Consider the following 16,798-nt stretch of genomic DNA (forward strand, 5'->3'; position numbering starts at 1 on the left):
CGGTGACCCGAAAGTCACCAGCATGCTCCACCGTTTTTCCGAGCTCGCTGGAGCTCTCTCCGATGACGCGCTGACCTGGCCAAGTGCGGCCCCGCCCGGAGACGCTGATAGTGGGCCCCAGGACCCACTTTCACCCAGTTGACCGCGGTCAACCGCGATTACTGTTCACTTCTGAGGCTGACGTGCGGGCCCCACCGCTTAATCCTCTAATTAAAATGTTTTCATAATTAAACCTAATTAGTTTAGTTAATTAGTCCATGACAGGTGGGGCCTTCCTGCTGAATAACTATGTTTAGTTAGTTCTAAAACTTTGTTAACTCTATGTCTATGACATGTGGGTCCTGCTGGACCTACAGGTCAGTTTTGACCTGGTCAGCGAGTCTGTTGACTGCTGACATCGTCCCCACGCAATGCTAACGTCATATTCCTTTTCTGTTAATTCTGTTAATTTAAATAATTTCAGAAAATGTTTTAAACTTTAGAAATTCATAGGAAATAAATCGTAACTCGGATGAAAATGTTTTCTACATGAAAGCTGCTTAGAAAAATCCAACGAATCCGAATAAGCGGTATGTTTACCTGTCAAATGCCTCTAAATGTCTAAACATGGAACATTCCCCTCTGGCCCTCTGTCTGACACAGGTCCGGAACCGGGAATACAATCCCGGTTGAATTCCACCTTCACCTATATCGTGTAGCCATACGTTAGTTCACCTCTAGCACCGTGTATTGCCATGTTATGCCTTGTGATGCCTTGTTTGCTCTGTCTTTACTGTTTCTTCCCTCTCTTCTCTCAGGTAGACCTCGAGACCGAGGCTGCTCCTGTAATTGACTACGTCTCCGACGACCCTTCTTCCTTTTCAGCAGAGCTTCCAGGCAAGCCCCCCTTTGATCATCCTGATATCGCCAATTCCATTCTCTCATGCTTCCATTAGATTTTGCTACTGTAATTGATTGCTCCTATTCTGATGCATAGCCTACTTTTGTAACCTGCTTATTGTTACCTACCTGCTTATCCTAAACAGCTTAGTATAGGTTGGTTAGTGATCCATCAGTGACCCCCACCTAGTCCTTGTTGTCCCTGCTTCATCCTCGACGACTCGATCAACGTGATCGACGACCAGAGCACGACACCTCACATCACATCACGCCCCTTTTGTTGCTCGACTCTGCAGAGTTACCATCAAGTGCCGAGGGTGGAACCTCATACATCACTCCTGATGAGATCTCTGTAGTGTAGCTATTCGGTCGTGGTCATCGAGGGTGATTTCCTGCTTAACCACTTCCGATACGACTCTGTCGTGCAACCCCTCAAGTGCGAACCTCGAGGGTGGTTCCTCTTACGTTCACCTTGATGATTACATCGAGTGGAATCCAGCGAGGGTGGTTCCACAGTGTTCCCCTTGGTGTTAGACACACAGTTACTATGGTTAGTATGACTTTACACTGAACCATGTTACTAAAGACGGGTCGGCCCTGAGGGCAACCCACGCGAGCTTAATTTTGAGTGATGTGGAGTCGGGTTGACCTGGAAGGTGCCCGCGAGATAATTACGAGGCGTAGTCGGGCATTCTTAGCCCTTGCCGCAAGTCCCCGAGACGGGGCGATGAGGTCACATCGATCGTGAGTCTCTGCTCATTACCGCGTGCTCCTAATCCACTACGATTTGGATATTTGATCTGAGGGGCCTCTGGCCTAATAGCACTAACCATAACGTGGGCATAGTATGGGCGTTCTGCGTTGTATACATCAGCCGAAGCTTAATAGAAGTTAGTGACTGAGCGGCGCGCGCCGGGTTGGACTGCGTAAGCACTTGCCTTTTTTAAGGAGGTAGATAGGTCTGCTCACCGGCCGCGTACGCTACGTGCAGGAGTTCCCGGGGCGATGGCCCATGACCCCTGGGGCATAAATTTAGTCCGGCGTGCTGACCTCTCTATTAAGCCTAGGTCGGGTTGCGGCATATCGTTTGGCCGAGGCCGGGCATGACCCAGGAAAGTGTGTCCGGCCGGAGTTAATCGAGCGTGGTGGGTAAGTCGGTGCACTCCTGCAGGGAAGAAAACACCTATCGATAGCCGGTCCTACGGTAACGGACACTTGGAGTTGTATCCTGATCGATACAACTTGAACGGGATACTTGAGGTGATAACTGGATAGTATGGCTCTGGGATTGCTTTCTCGCAGGGAGTCGAGAAAGGATCTCTGGGCGAGGTTGATGACACTACTACTACTTTACTTTATGCTACTCTTATCTCTTCTGTTGCTGTAAGATGCTTGGAGCTGCTTGAAGATGCTAGTCTTCGATAGGCTAGGCTTTCCCCTTCTCTTCTAGCATTCTGCAGTCCAGTCAAAAGATACAGCCCATTTCATTGATACCGATGGATATGTAGTGTAGATCCTTGCTTGCGAGTACTTTGGATGAGTACTCACGGTTGCTGTGCTCCCCCTTTTCCCCCTTTCTTCTTCTTTCCGGTTGATGCAACCAGATGTCGGAGCCCAGTAGCCAGATGCCGCCGCCGATGCCTACTACTACGTGGAGGCCGCCGATGACCAGGAGTAGTTAGGAGGCTCCCAGGTAGGAGGCCTTGCCTTTTCAATCGGTGTTGCTTTTGTGCTAGCCTTCTTAAGGGGAACTTGTCTAACTTATGTCTGTACTCAGATGTTGTTGCTTCCGTTGACTCTTGTGTATTCAAGCTTATGTATTCGGGCCCTTGAGGCCCCTGGCTTGTAATATAAAGCTTGTATTATTTTAATTTGTGTCTAGAGTTGTGTTGTGATATCTTCCCGTGGGTCCTTGATCTTGATCGTACACATTTGCGTTTATGATTAGTGTACGATTGAGTCGAGGGCGTCACAAGTTGGTATCAGAGCCGACTGCCTGTAGGTAGCCCCCTTTCCAACTCCTTGGCCGAAGTCGAGTCGAGTCACTACAAAAACTTTTAGTAACATGGTTGTGTGTCTTACGGGCCCACGTCGCCATTGGGTGGTATTAGGATCTTTTACTCCTCATCTATACTCTGGGACTCTGATCTCTCTTCCATTCGGGTTAATCGAATTTACTAACTCTAACATTAGGATCCCATGACCACATTCACCCCAAAGTTGGATAAGCCATAGATATACCTTAGAATAGTATTCTGAATAGTACACACACTGTCGCGTTGACTACTATGTGGTATCCATCGTTCCTCTTTCACTATGCATCTTTCATCATGAATGATCCTTGTCTTTGCAAATGCTCAATGCTGAACTACCCCTGTTACATGTTAGCAGGATGGTTAGACCTGCTGGTCGTGGCCGTGGTGCCAATGATCCACCACCGCCCGAATTCTTTGCCGGAATGATGCAACAGTTTGAGCTGAACTGCCAGTTCATGGAAGGAATGATGGCTCAGTTTCCTCGTCCGAATATGAATCAGCAGCCAGCCCCAGTAACTCTGTAGGACTTCTTGCGCCTCAACCCGACCATCTACCGCAGCTTAACTCAGCCCCTTGATGCTGATGACTGGCTCCGCGACATCACGTATGAAATGGAGTCTGCTAGTGTAGCCCCTTCTAGCATGTCACCTTTGCATCATTCTTTCTGAAGGGTCCCGCTGCACAATGGTGGGACAGCCACAGGCGAACCCTACCTACTGGAACGGTCATCACTTGGCCGGATTTCCAAGCCGCTTTCCGTGGCCGCTTCATTCCACAGGGAATCATGGACATGAACAAGCAAGAGTTCCGCAACCTCACCCAAGGCAACAAGTCTGTAGATGCTTATCAGCGGTAATTCTTGGACTTGTCCCGTTACGCTGAAGAAGACATTGCTACTGATGCTCGTAAGCAAGAGAAGTTCCGTGACGGACTTCACGCTGATATCAAGCTAGCGCTCCTGGTGCATGACTTTGTTGATTTCGCCACCATAGTGAACAAGGATATTCAGGTTGAGACTGGTCTTCAGGAACACCAGGGATCCCTCAGGCGCAGCCGTGACGTTGGCTCATCTTCGGGCCCATCAACGCAGAAGCGTCGGATATGGATCCCCCACAGCATGTATCGCCCAACTGCACCTGCACCTGCACCAAGAAAGTCATATGTTGCACCTCGTCTGCCTCCTCCACCGCAGAGGCAGCCTCTTCGGACTCCACCACCTCGAGCTCCTGCTCCCAACCCCAATGATGGTCTATGCTTCAAGTGTGGCCTTCTAGGTCACCACTCGAGGAACTGTCCTCAGAATGAGAACCAGCTGGCTCTTCCTGCTGCGGGTCATGGTAACAATCAACCCTAGGGCTGGACCAAAAGCTCGTAGCTCGCGAGCTTAATGAGCGCTCGATAGTTCGGCTCGTTAAGCTCGTAGCTCGCTTCTTAATGAACAGAGCCAATCATTGATTTTAGCTCGTTAAGCTTAACAAGCTTAATGAGCGAGCTAACGAGTTTCACGAGTAGCTCGTTAAGCTCGTTAGTAACAACACAACACATATTTTCATCTTATGTGACTAACTTTTTGTAGCACCTCAGCCCATCTATTTAATCTAATCGACATATGAGGCAACAAACTACTTCATTTCTTTTTGTAGTCACCATATTTCATCTTGAAAACCATACCAACACATTCATCATGTATATCGTAACACCTTATAATCTGTTAACGAGCGCTCACGAGCTTAACGAGCTTCAAAGGAGCTGAGCCGAGCAGGGTTTTCTTCTTGTTAATCTTAACGAGCTTAACGAGCCGAGCCTTAACGAGCACGAGCTTAACGAGTACGAGCTTAACGAGCCGAGCTGCTCGTTAGTCCACCCCTAATCAACCCCACAACAACAATGCCCGACCTTATGGTCGTGGGCATGCTAACAACATTGATCTGAATGAAGCTCAAGACCAGCCTGCTACTATGATGGGTACGCTCCTTGTTAATTCAGTACCGGCTTCTGTTTTATTCGGGAGCATCGCATTCATTTATGTCAGAAAAGTTTGCATACACACACGACATTCGATGCGAGCCCATGAACACTCCGATAGTGGTACGCACCCCTGCTGGCCGATGTCAAACTACCATGATTGATCGCGGCGTTCCCGTTGAGATTGAAGGGTTGGAATTCCTTGTTTCTCCCATTATTCTGGAGTCTTCCAATATTGACCTCATTCTGGGAATGGAATGGTTGAAAGCACATACTGCCTCTATCGTTTGCGCCACCAAGGACGTCACCTCCTACATCCTTCCGATGAGATAGTAAGCTACCATGCTCAGATTGTTCAAAACTCCGAAGCATGACTTTATGTCTTGAATGCATTGAATGCAGCACCTCTTGAGGGAATTGAAAAGATTCTAGTTGTTCGTGACTTCCTAGACGTCTTTCCAGAAGAACTTCTAGGAATACCTCCTACTCGGGCTGTCGAATTCGTCATCGACTTGAAATCGGGCACCGTTCCTATCGCCAAACGACCCTACAAGATGCCACCTCATGAACTCCTTGAACTTAAGGAGGAAATTGACAAATCTCTTCGCAAGGTTTTCATTCGTCCAAGTTCCTCTACTTGGGGAGCACCTTCTCTCTTCGTCAAGAAGAAGGATGGAACGAATCGTTTGGTCCAAGACCATCGTCCTATCAACCAAGCTACAATTCAGAACAAATATCCCCTTCCTCGGATCAATGATTTGTATGATCAACTGACTGGTTCATCGATATTCTCTAAACTCGACTTGAGGTTGGGTTACCACCAGATCCGTGTTCGTAAAGAGGATATTCCAAAGACCGCATTCGTCACTCGTTATGGTTCTTACGAGTACACCATCATGTCTTTTGGCTTGACCAATGCTCAAGCCACATTCTCCCATCTGATGAACTACATATTCATGGATTACCTCGACAAGTTCATCGTAGTCTATCTGGATGATATCCTGGTATATTCGAAGAAGAAAGAAGAACATGTTGAACATCTTCGACTTGTTCTAGAGAAGCTTCGAGAACATCAACTTTATGCCGAGTATTCCAAGTGCGAATTCTGGTTACCCGAAGTCACCTACATTGGTCATGTTATCTCCAAGGATGGTATTGCCGTCAACCTAGAGCACGTTCGGGATATTCTTGACTAGACCCCTCCGAAGACTGTCAAGCAAGTCAGAAGCTTTCTCGGACTAGCCAGCTATTGTCGCTGCTTTGTCGAGAACTTCTCCAAGATCGCCAAGCCACCGACCAATCTGTTACACAAAGGCGTTAAGTTTGATTGGACTGAAAAGTGTCAGGAAAGTTTCCAGGCACTCAAGGGCAAGCTGACATCTGCCCCAGTGCTTGCTCCCCCTGATTCTGACTTCGTCATCTATTGCGACGCTTCACGTCAAGGACTAGGCTGTGTCCTAATGCAAGAGCGCAGGGTGATTGCTTATGCCTCCAGTCAAGTGCGTCCTCACGAAGGGAACTGCCCAGTTCACGACCTTGAGCTTGTTGCGGTTATCTTTGCACTGAAGCTATGGTGACAGTACCTTCTCGGTAATCGTTGTGAGATCTTCACCGATCATCAGAGTCTGAAGTACCTGTTTACTTAGCCAGATCTGAACCTCCGTCAGCAGCGATCAATGGATGGAAGCTATTGCTGACTACAACTGCGGTATATCCTATACCCCTGGAAGGCTAATGTAATGGCCGATGCCTTCAGCCGCAAGTCTTATTGCAATAACCACATGGTTCATAAAGCACAACCCTGCCTTTATGAAGAACTTTGCAAGTTGAACCTTTAACTAGTTCCACAGGGTTCTCTGAATAACCTTGTACTGGAACCAACTCGTCTCAAAACAATTAAGTCTGCTCAAGCCAAAGATGCTCACTTTGATTTGATGAAAAAGGATCTTGCCTTAGAGAAATCCAGAGATTTCTCACTTGGTGAAGATGGAACCTTATACTTCAAAGATCGCATTGTAGCACCCCGGTTCGAGCTTATGACAGAGAAGGTGATGAAAGAAGTGCATGACACCCCTCTCTCTATTCATCCGGGAAGTACAAAGATGTATCTAGACATCCGTCAGGAGTACTGGTGGTCTAAAATGAAGCAAGACATTGCTCAATATATCAAAGAATGTGACGTTTGTCGTCGCGTCAAAGCAGAACATCAGAAACCGGCTGGACTTCTACAACCGCTTCTGATTCCTAAATGGAAGTGGGATAAGATCCAAATGGACTTCGTCACTAGCCTTCCCAAGTCTCAGAAAGGTAACGATGCTATCTTTGTCGTCATCGACCAATTCTTGAAGGTTGCTCACTTTCTGCCAGTCAAGGAGACTATCACTGCTAGTCAATTAGCAAACTTGTATATCTCCAGAATTGTGTCACTCCACAGCATTCCGAAGGAGATCAGTTCAGACCGCGGCAGTATATTCACTTCGAAGTTCTTTGATAGTTTCCAAGAGGAAATGGGAACTCATATTACCTGGAGCACTACTTATCATCCCCAATCCCAAGGCCAAGTTGAGCGAGTCAATCAAATTCTAGAAGACATGCTTCGGGATTGTGTTATTTCTTTCGGCAAGAAGTGGGAAGAATCTCTCCCTTATGCGGAGTTCTCTTATAACAACAGTTATCAAGCCAGCTTGAAAATGGCACCCTTCAAAGTGCTTTATGGACGTAAGTGCCGAACCCCTCTGAATTGGTCAGAAACTGGGGAACCGATGCTCATTGGTCCAGACATTATTCAACAAGCTGAAGAACAGGTTCGCATTGTCCGGGATAATCTCAAGGCGGCCCAGTCCCGCCAGAAGAGCAACTATGACCGGAAACACTGGGGTTCAACTTATCAACCTGGTGAACAAGCTTATTTGCGTGTCACTCCTTTGAGAGGCACTCATCAGTTCGGAGTCAAGGGCAAGCTAGCTCCATGCTACATTGGTCCTTTCCGCATTCTCTCCCGTCGTGGACTAGTGGCTTATCAAATGGAGTTGCGACCTCAGTTCTCTCACGTCCATGACGTCTTCCACGTGTCGCAACTTCGTCGTTTCTTCAAGGATCCGGAATGCGAAGTGGATCCGGAATTAATTGAAATTCAAGATGATCTCACATACAAAGAGCATCCGCTCCGCATTCTTGAAGAAGCTGAACGTCGAACCCGCCAAAAGGTTACCAAGTTCCTCAAGGTGCAATGGTCGAATCATACTAAAGATGAAGCCACTTGGGAACGCGAAGATAACCTCCGAGCTGAATACCCCGACTTGTTCCCTTCTACCTCTTAATTCTCGGGACGAGAATTTCTTTTAGAGGAGGAGAGTTGTAACACCCCGGTGTAATGATGCTACAGAATCCCTGGGTTAAGTTAATCCTTTTGCTAAACAAGTGTTTGTTCATCATTGTCTCTTATCTCTTTCAAATTCCAGTTGAATTCAATTTCAAATTATGTGTGAAATTCAAAAATGCTCGAACATGAAAACTAAAATGTCCATCATGTGGAAAGTATTCTTCTGGTGGTGAACCAACATTTTTGCAAAGTGTCTAAATAGCCTAAAATAGCTAAAACAGAAAGTTCTTAAAAGAAAAGGCAAAAGTTTAAAAAAAGAAAAGGAAATAAGAAGGGGTGCGACAACCCTTGGCCTCCCCTTGGGCTTCAGCCCATCCCAGCAGGCCGGCCCACCTACCTTTCCCCGGTCCTGTTCCCCTCCCCTTGTTCAATCGACCGAGGGCGCGCGTCCGCGCATCGCCGCCGGACCAGCTTGCCGTCCCCGTCGCCGAGACGATAAGGCTGCCTCAGATGCCTCGAGTTCCCCCATCACCTAACGCCACTCCACTCCCCCACTCGCCTGCCCTCCTCCCTGATCCATCCCCCGCTCACTTCCTCTCCCCCTCGTTCCCCATCGACGCCCGAGCACGGTCACCGCCGTTCTCCGTCGTCCCTGCGGCCACCGGCGTCCCCGAGCTCGGCAACCGAGCCTGGGAGGTGCGCCGTCCTTCGCTTCATCGTCCTCGTCCATCAGCTGGGGCCGGGGAGGTCGGCGACGTCGGCATCGCCCTCTTCCCCTTCTCGGTGGTCACCGGCGATCACCGGAGCCACAGGCCTCCCTCTGCGCTCCCGACCCCCAAGAGGCCTCCGTGTGCCTGCCCCGTAAGCTCCGCATCCTCCCTCCCCATCCAAGCTCCTCCTTCCCTAGCTAGCTGGTCGTAAGCGCCGGCTCCGCCGTCCGCCATTGCTGCCGCGCACGAGCTCCCAAGCTCCTCCTGCTCTGTTTAAAACCCGTAGCGCGCTCCTGGAGGAATGTTGCTACCACCTAGCCGCTTAGCCTTCTCAGAATCGAGCCGTAGCCACCCGCCTGCACGTTTCCGAATTCCGGCCGCCGCGGTACCTCGTCGTCCGGCCTTCTCCGGTCATTTTCGAGGCCCCGCGCTACCTCGTTTGGATGCGGCGCTCGACGCTCGTTCGATAGAGCCCCAAAACGCGCGGAACAGTGACCCGAACGTCGCCGGTGTGCTCCGCTGTTTTTTTCGAGCTCGCCGGAGCTCTCTCCGCCAGGTGCGGGCCTTGCCCGGAGACGCTGACAGTGGGCCCCAGGACCCACTTTGACCCAGTTGACCGCGGTCAACCGCGATTACTGTTCACTTCTGAGGCTGATGTGCGGGCCCCACCGTTTAATCCTGTAATTAAAATGTTTTCATAATTAAAACTGATTAGTTTAGTTAATTAGTCCAAGACAGGTGGGGCCTTCGTGCTAAATAACTCTGTTTAGTTAGTTCTAAAACTCTGTTAACTCTCTGTCTATGACATGTGGGTCCCGCTGGACCTACAGGTCAGTTTTGACCTGGTCAGCGAGTCTGTTGACTGCTGACATCGTCCCCACCCAATGTTGTGGTCATATTCCTTTTCTGCTAATTCTGTTAATTTAAATAATTTCAGAAAATGTTTTAAACTTTAGAAATTCATAGGAAATAAACCGTAACTCGGATGAAAATGTTTTCTACATGAAAGTTGCTCAGAAAAATCCAACGAATCCGAATAAGTGGTCCATTTACCTGTCAGATGCCTCTAAATGTCTAAACATGGAACATTCCCCCTCTGGTCCTCTGTGTGACACAGGTCCGGAACCGGGAATACAATCCCGGTTGAATTCCCCCTTCACCTATATCGTGTAGCCATACGTTAGTTCACCTCTAGCACCGCGTATTGCCATGTTATGCCTTGTGATGCCTTGTGTGCTCTGCATTTACTGTTTCTTCCCCCTGTTCTCTCCGGTAGACCCCGAGACCGATGTTGCCCCTGTGATCGACTACGTCTCCGACGACCCTTCTTCCTTTTCAGCAGAGCTTCCAGGCAAGCCCCCCTTTGATCAACCCGATATCGCCCATTCCATTCTCTCATGCTTGCATTAGATTTTGCTACTGTAATTGATTGCTCCTATTCTGATGCATAGCCTGCTTTTGTAACCTGCTGATTGCTACCTACCTGCTTATCCTAAACTGCTTAGTATAGGTTGGTTAGTGATCCATCAGTGACCCCCACCTCGTCCTTGTTGCCCCTGCTTCATCCTCGATGACTCGATCAACGTGATCGACGACCAGAGCCCGACACCTCACATCACATCACGCCCCTTTTTCATGCGGAGCATCCCACGATCATCCCCATGTACACGACGACTACTCCACAAGCCCCAAGTGTCCATAAGATGAGACCTCAAGCATACGCCATTGGACTTAAGGTGAACCCGCTGCTCTTCGAGATTTACATGAATATCCATTGGACTTGGTTGCTACCTCACCATGGAACATTGTGCATCATTAGGTACGAGGGCAACCGCCACCAAGCATCTAGGAAGCTTCCCGGAGGCCAAAGAGAAGGACCGCAAGACCCAAGAGCTGACCGGAAGCGTCAAGATGAAGAAAAGGAAGTGTGCAGAAATTGCACTACCGGACAGTCCGGTCCCAACAGCGGACAGTCCGGTCGCACTAAAAATGCACTACCGGACAGTCCGGTCCACACAGCAGACAATGCGGTGGCACACGAAAATGCATCTGTCCTCACCGGACTGTCCGGTCCTTACCACCGGACTGTCCGGTAGGCCCAGTTTTGCTACGAATTGGGCTAAAAAGCCCATGACCTCCGAGGCCCATACCCCTTCGCCCCTAGACTATATATTCCGTGCTCCTCTCAGTTTTTAGGGTTAGCTAAGATTAGACATTAGAGCTTAGCTCATGTATCTCCCCTTGTGGATTTCCACTTGAGGGAGAAGACTCCATTGGAGTTCAAGGCCTCCATTGGAGAAGATCCCTAGGGATTCAAGACCCCTTCTAGGGAAGGATCTATCTAGATCATCAAGACCTCATCTCCTTTGGATTTGGGATGAACTTTACCTTGTATATTTCCCTTTGTTGTTCTTGTACCTTTGTGGATCTTGTGTGATTGTGAGTCTAGTGGATGTGTGATTGGACTTGTTCTAGAGTGTTTTCCCCTTGTGATTTCCCCTCTTGTTCTTCGTGTTCTTCGCGTTCTTCGTGGATTCCCCTCCAATTCGTGAAAGATCTCCACTTAGGGTCTCCACCCTACAACATCTTGGTATCATGAGCCACGTTGATCACGAATTTAGAGTCTCCCCCACCATTTTCTAGCCTTGTTTTGCTTGATTTTGTCCTAAAAACCGAAAATCCCCACCAAAAATAGCCCCATTTTTTTGTGATTTGTTGGTTTGATGATGTTTTATTTATTTTGATCCATGGATTCGTTGTGTTTCGAGTGGATCTAGCTTCCCCACAAGTTTCCCCACCTTTCATCCACGAAATCTCCTCAATTTTGACCCCAAAATTATCCATTTCCGCCCAAAAATTTCAATTTCGTGCCTTCCCAACCCGCACCGGACTGTCCAGACCCCCGTACCGGGCTGTCCGCTCGCATCAGGAGCAAATTTCTCACAGACCGGACTGTCCGCTCTGCTATACCGGACTGTCCGCTCGAATCAGAAGGTTTTCGGATGAAGACCGGACTGTCCACTACCCAGGACCGGACTGTCCGCTAGTTCAAAAACTGCTTCGGCTGGTTTCTTGTTTTGGCCATATCTTCCACATCCGGAGTCCGATTTTGACGTTCTTTAGCTCGTTGAGTAGCTATTGACATTCCCCATCCATCTAGATATGTTCCAACATCATTTGACTCCATAAATGTTTTGATATTTTGACATCTTTTCCTAGGCCATCGACCATATCATCCGCAAAACCACCGTAGCTCTCTGCAACCTAACCCATTTTGATCCATATAGCATTTGTGGTTGCTTGAGTGGTGACTTGAGTCTCCTAAGGTGTTTCGGCTACTTAGGGATGGTTGCTTCTTCATCAACCACCACCACCACTTCCGCATTGTCAACTCCGGAACCACCATCGCATTCCGCTACAACCATTTGACATTTGACATTTGAGATTTTGAGCTCGCGGTTTTTCCATTTCCTAAGGTGTTTCGGCTAATTAGGAACGGTTCTACATCGAGAACACCGCCACTAATCATCGCCATGAGGTCGTCATCGACATTGACCACTTCACCATTTTGACAACCTAACCGTAAGCAAGAACGGTAACCTCTATCATCTTGGTATCATGGTATTCCATTCATTGTACATTCTTGCCATTACATTGTTAACCCCTTAGCCCATTTTGCGTCACTTGCCTATCGAGACTAGCCATTGAGTATTGCCGGCAACGTTACTTGTGCACATTAGTGATCCGTACCTTCCATTGCATACATACCATATCATATTGGTATCATCTTGGTATCATCATATCATCCCTTGTGTCACAAGATTGTTCCCGCATATACACAATTGCTATCTTGGTTTGTGCATTTCGCATAGTGGCCATACAAAAAAAGAATAAGCTTGTAAGCAAAGAGAAAACAAAGAGCTTGTAAGCAATAGCCATAGCATCGCCACATTGCATATCATACTACCATATTGATCATCTTGGATCATCGTGTGCGAAACATCGGGAACCATACATAATAGCATACTTGGGATACAAAGTTTATCCATTTTGCATCTTATAGTTTGTGCACAAGTGTCGTATCCGCCTATTGAGCAATCGTGCTAGCGTCTCTCTTGAGTTGTGCAACACGAGCGTTTTCCGTGGATTCCACATTTTTTGCTCATTCCTTGGTTACACGACCCCATTTATCTATCCGTGTGTGTGTTTCCGTGTGCCATTCTTTGCTATTGGTCTACTTGTTTCACTTGTGAATTTGTGAATCTCTTTCAACATTATTGACTCTTGCTAACATTTTGCATTAAATTTTTGTGCCACTATCCTCACTGAGCTACTCCATAAGCTTTACTTGATAGGTGTGAGTGAACAAGTCCGGTACCAATTCCACTATTCTTTCATTTCACATTGAGTGACACAAGATACATCCTCAACTTTGGGAAAAGGTAACTTGGTATTGTTTATCTCATTTCCTACTCACCTCTACTCGAGTCTTGTGATGGATAGTCAAGGCATTTCACCTTCGGTCTACAACAACAACGACGAGTTCGATGCCATGAAAAACAACTTGGATGCCAAGATGGATGCTCAAATGGAGGAGATCAAAGCCCTCATCAAGGCCTACAAGCGATCTTCCTCATCTTCGAGAAGACGCTGAAGAGCACATGCTTCCAAGCTACCATCTCCGGCAAGATCACATCGGCATTGACACGATCAACGACAAGAACGTGAAGGTCAACAGCTCAACACCAACAACCGCTCAATGACTTCACCATCTCCGTTGGCATCTTCGCCAAGCGACTTCAAGGCATCTTCGCCTACGGACATACGGCATATTCGCCAACAAGCACCCCAAAACTACGCTCAAGAGAAGCTCCCCAAGCTCAAGTCCGCGACTTCCACGAGCTACTACGAGCTCGACACTGACCACAAGATTCCTTTCTATGGGACTCAAGAACCCGAGGAGTATCTCGAGTGGGAGCGTCTCATGGACGACTACCTCAAGCTACATCAAGTTCCTTCCGAAGATCAAGTGAAGTGCGCCACAACAAATTTCCACGACTACGCATCGGCATGGTGGCTTCACACACATTCGGAGAGCTATGACATGAGTTGGCCCAAGACGAATTGAGCTTTACGGCGAGAGTTCGTGCCTCCAACCTACACGGAACAACTTCTACGCCAATTGGAGAACACCTTCCAAGGATCCAAGTCCATCGACGCGTACTTCAAGGATATGAAGATTGCCTTGCGATGAGCCGGCGTGGACGACCCCATTTTAATGAAGTTCCACTTCATGATGGGATTACACATCGACATCTCCAAGACTATATTCTTCGAGAACTACAAGTCCCTCGACGACTACTACATTGGTGCTCTCAAGGCGGAACAAGAACTCATGAAGGCCAAGGCTTCTTCACCCCAAGCACACTTCTCACTACTAGGAAAAGGCCTGCTAGTAGCGCACCTGTTTTGCCTACTAATGGCACACTACAGGTGCACCACTAGCATCACGCCATTAGAATTTTTTACTAATGGCGCACCACAGGTGCCATTAGTATCTGGTATACTAATGGCGCACCAGGCAGTGCGCCATTAGTATATCACACTGTGCGCCATTACTATCTGACTTAGTAATGGCGCACCACATAGAAGTTCTCCATTACTAACATTTTTTTCAAAAAAAATTCAGAAATATTTTTTCAAAAAAAATTTCAATTTTTTTTTGTTTTTTTCTTAATCTTGGGTCACTATGGCTTAATCTCAAGTCAAATTGCACTCCGTGGTCAAACTTCCCAAAAGGTCACCCATCCTCACACTACTCCAGCCCAAGCATGCTTAACTTCAGAGTTCTATCCAATCCCAGCACCAGCTCACTTCATAGGAACTTGTTGATATATCTATCATATCAATCCTATTAAATCTTGTTGATGTCTAGGACTTTGTTCATGTTCATGTTCATGAGTGTGATGAAATTTTGAAAAAATATTTCAAACTTCCCGGTCATATTACGTATCATATTTTGAAAAAAAATTCCAAAAAAAAAGTTTTTTTGAAACCAATTTTTTTCTGTTACTAGTGGCGCACCTAGCAAATGGTGCGCCACTAGTAAGTTTGATTTTTTTTCATTTTCCCCCCTCTAGATCTTAAAAGCCCCGTATCTTTCGTTCTGTTAGGTTTTTGGGGATTTTGAAGATGTTGAATAGAGTTCCTCGGTTCAATTCGTATGTAACTTTTCGAGTAGATGATTTTTCATATATAAAACTTTTTAATCCGAGTTCGTATGCAAAACGTATGCCCATTTTACAAATTCCAGAGAGATTTTGCAAATAAAGTCGAAATTCATATTTGTAAATTTTCCCAACAACTAGACCACAAATCACATGGGAAACTTATTTTATTTTATTTTTTTGACATTTCCATCATTTTCTTTTATTTTTTAAAAAACTGAAAAGGCGGTCCACAGGGGGGGGGGGGGTGGTGCATTCGTTCGGTGGAATTTTTGGGCAAAGTTAGTAATGGCGCACCGTGGGTGTGGTGCGCCATTACTAGTTAACTAGTAATGGCGCACCACACCCACGGTGCGCCATTACTAACTTTGAAAAAAAAATTTAAAAATTGTTAGTAGTGGCGCACCGAGGGTGTGGTGCGCCATTAGTAGTTTTGAAAAAAAATAAAAAAAATTAGTAGTGGCGCACCGAGGGTGTGGTGCGCCATTACTAGTTAAACTAGCAATGGCGCACTATCCCCTGGTGCGCCATTACTAGTTTTGAAAAAAAAATTGTTAGTAGTGGCGCATCGTGGATGTGGTGCGCCATTAGTATTTGGACACTAAGGGCGTACCAACACGTGGTGCGCCATTAGTATATAGTAGTGGCGCACCACGTGTCAATATTATCTATAGCCCTTTTTCTAGTAGTGTCTCGGTGACCAAGCTCCATGAGATCGAGCATGAGGATAGTACCACCAAGATGTCCAAGCCCGACGAGCTCCAAGACAATGCTCCCAAGTTCGACTTCATCGCCATCCCTCTCTTGTGGCATTGATGATGCCGAGTCTACTTTGACTCTTTTTCAAGATAGTGCGGCGACGACTACGACTATGGAGCCATTCAAGGACCAAGCTTTGGAGGCGAACGACATGGTGACGAGCAAGGATGATGCTTCCATCTTTCGAGGCGAGAGTGATGATGTGCCATCTTCGGCCTTCATCTACGGCGACGACGACGAGATGGTTGAGCATGGGATTTTCCCTTTGACCACGGCGATGTATGATGACTTGAGTGACTTGTGCCACCATATTGAGAGTGCGAGTGACTTCACCACTAGCCCCATATAGCTGCCCCAATTCCCATGGGAGGGGAACCACCACCCCCACCACTTGAGTGATTTGAGTGACTCCACCATATGTGACGTTGAGTGCACCTATTTTGAGGGAGTGAGTGAACCACCACATAGAGAGAGTGTGATAGTTGTTTGTGCATGTGAGGCCACTATGATTTCTAACGACTTAACCTCTACCCCTATGGTGTCTTCTCCTTTGGTGCTAGGTCCCATATATGATGACGCGCCGATTCGCGACGACTTCGTCCTCCCTTTGGACAAGACGATGGCCATGGTGGACTATGATGCACCCCCCACATGGTTCCATCAAGATGAAGATGACAATGAGTGGATCTTCGACACCTCACCTACAACACATGAGCGACGCTCTAAAGGTAACATAGGTGATGGTGCTTCTCTTGTCCCACTAGTGGACTATTTCCCCAATGATTGCTTGCATGATGTTGATCCACCTATCCCCATGCTTCATGCTAGTGCGACTTCTTCATGTAATGACTTACCAATTTATGATGAATATGATGATGAGCATCTTGAGTTGCCTAGTTG

The sequence above is a fragment of the Triticum aestivum genome, chromosome 1D (assembly GCF_018294505.1).
Source record: "Triticum aestivum cultivar Chinese Spring chromosome 1D, IWGSC CS RefSeq v2.1, whole genome shotgun sequence".
NCBI classification, from domain to species: Eukaryota; Viridiplantae; Streptophyta; class Magnoliopsida; order Poales; family Poaceae; genus Triticum; species Triticum aestivum.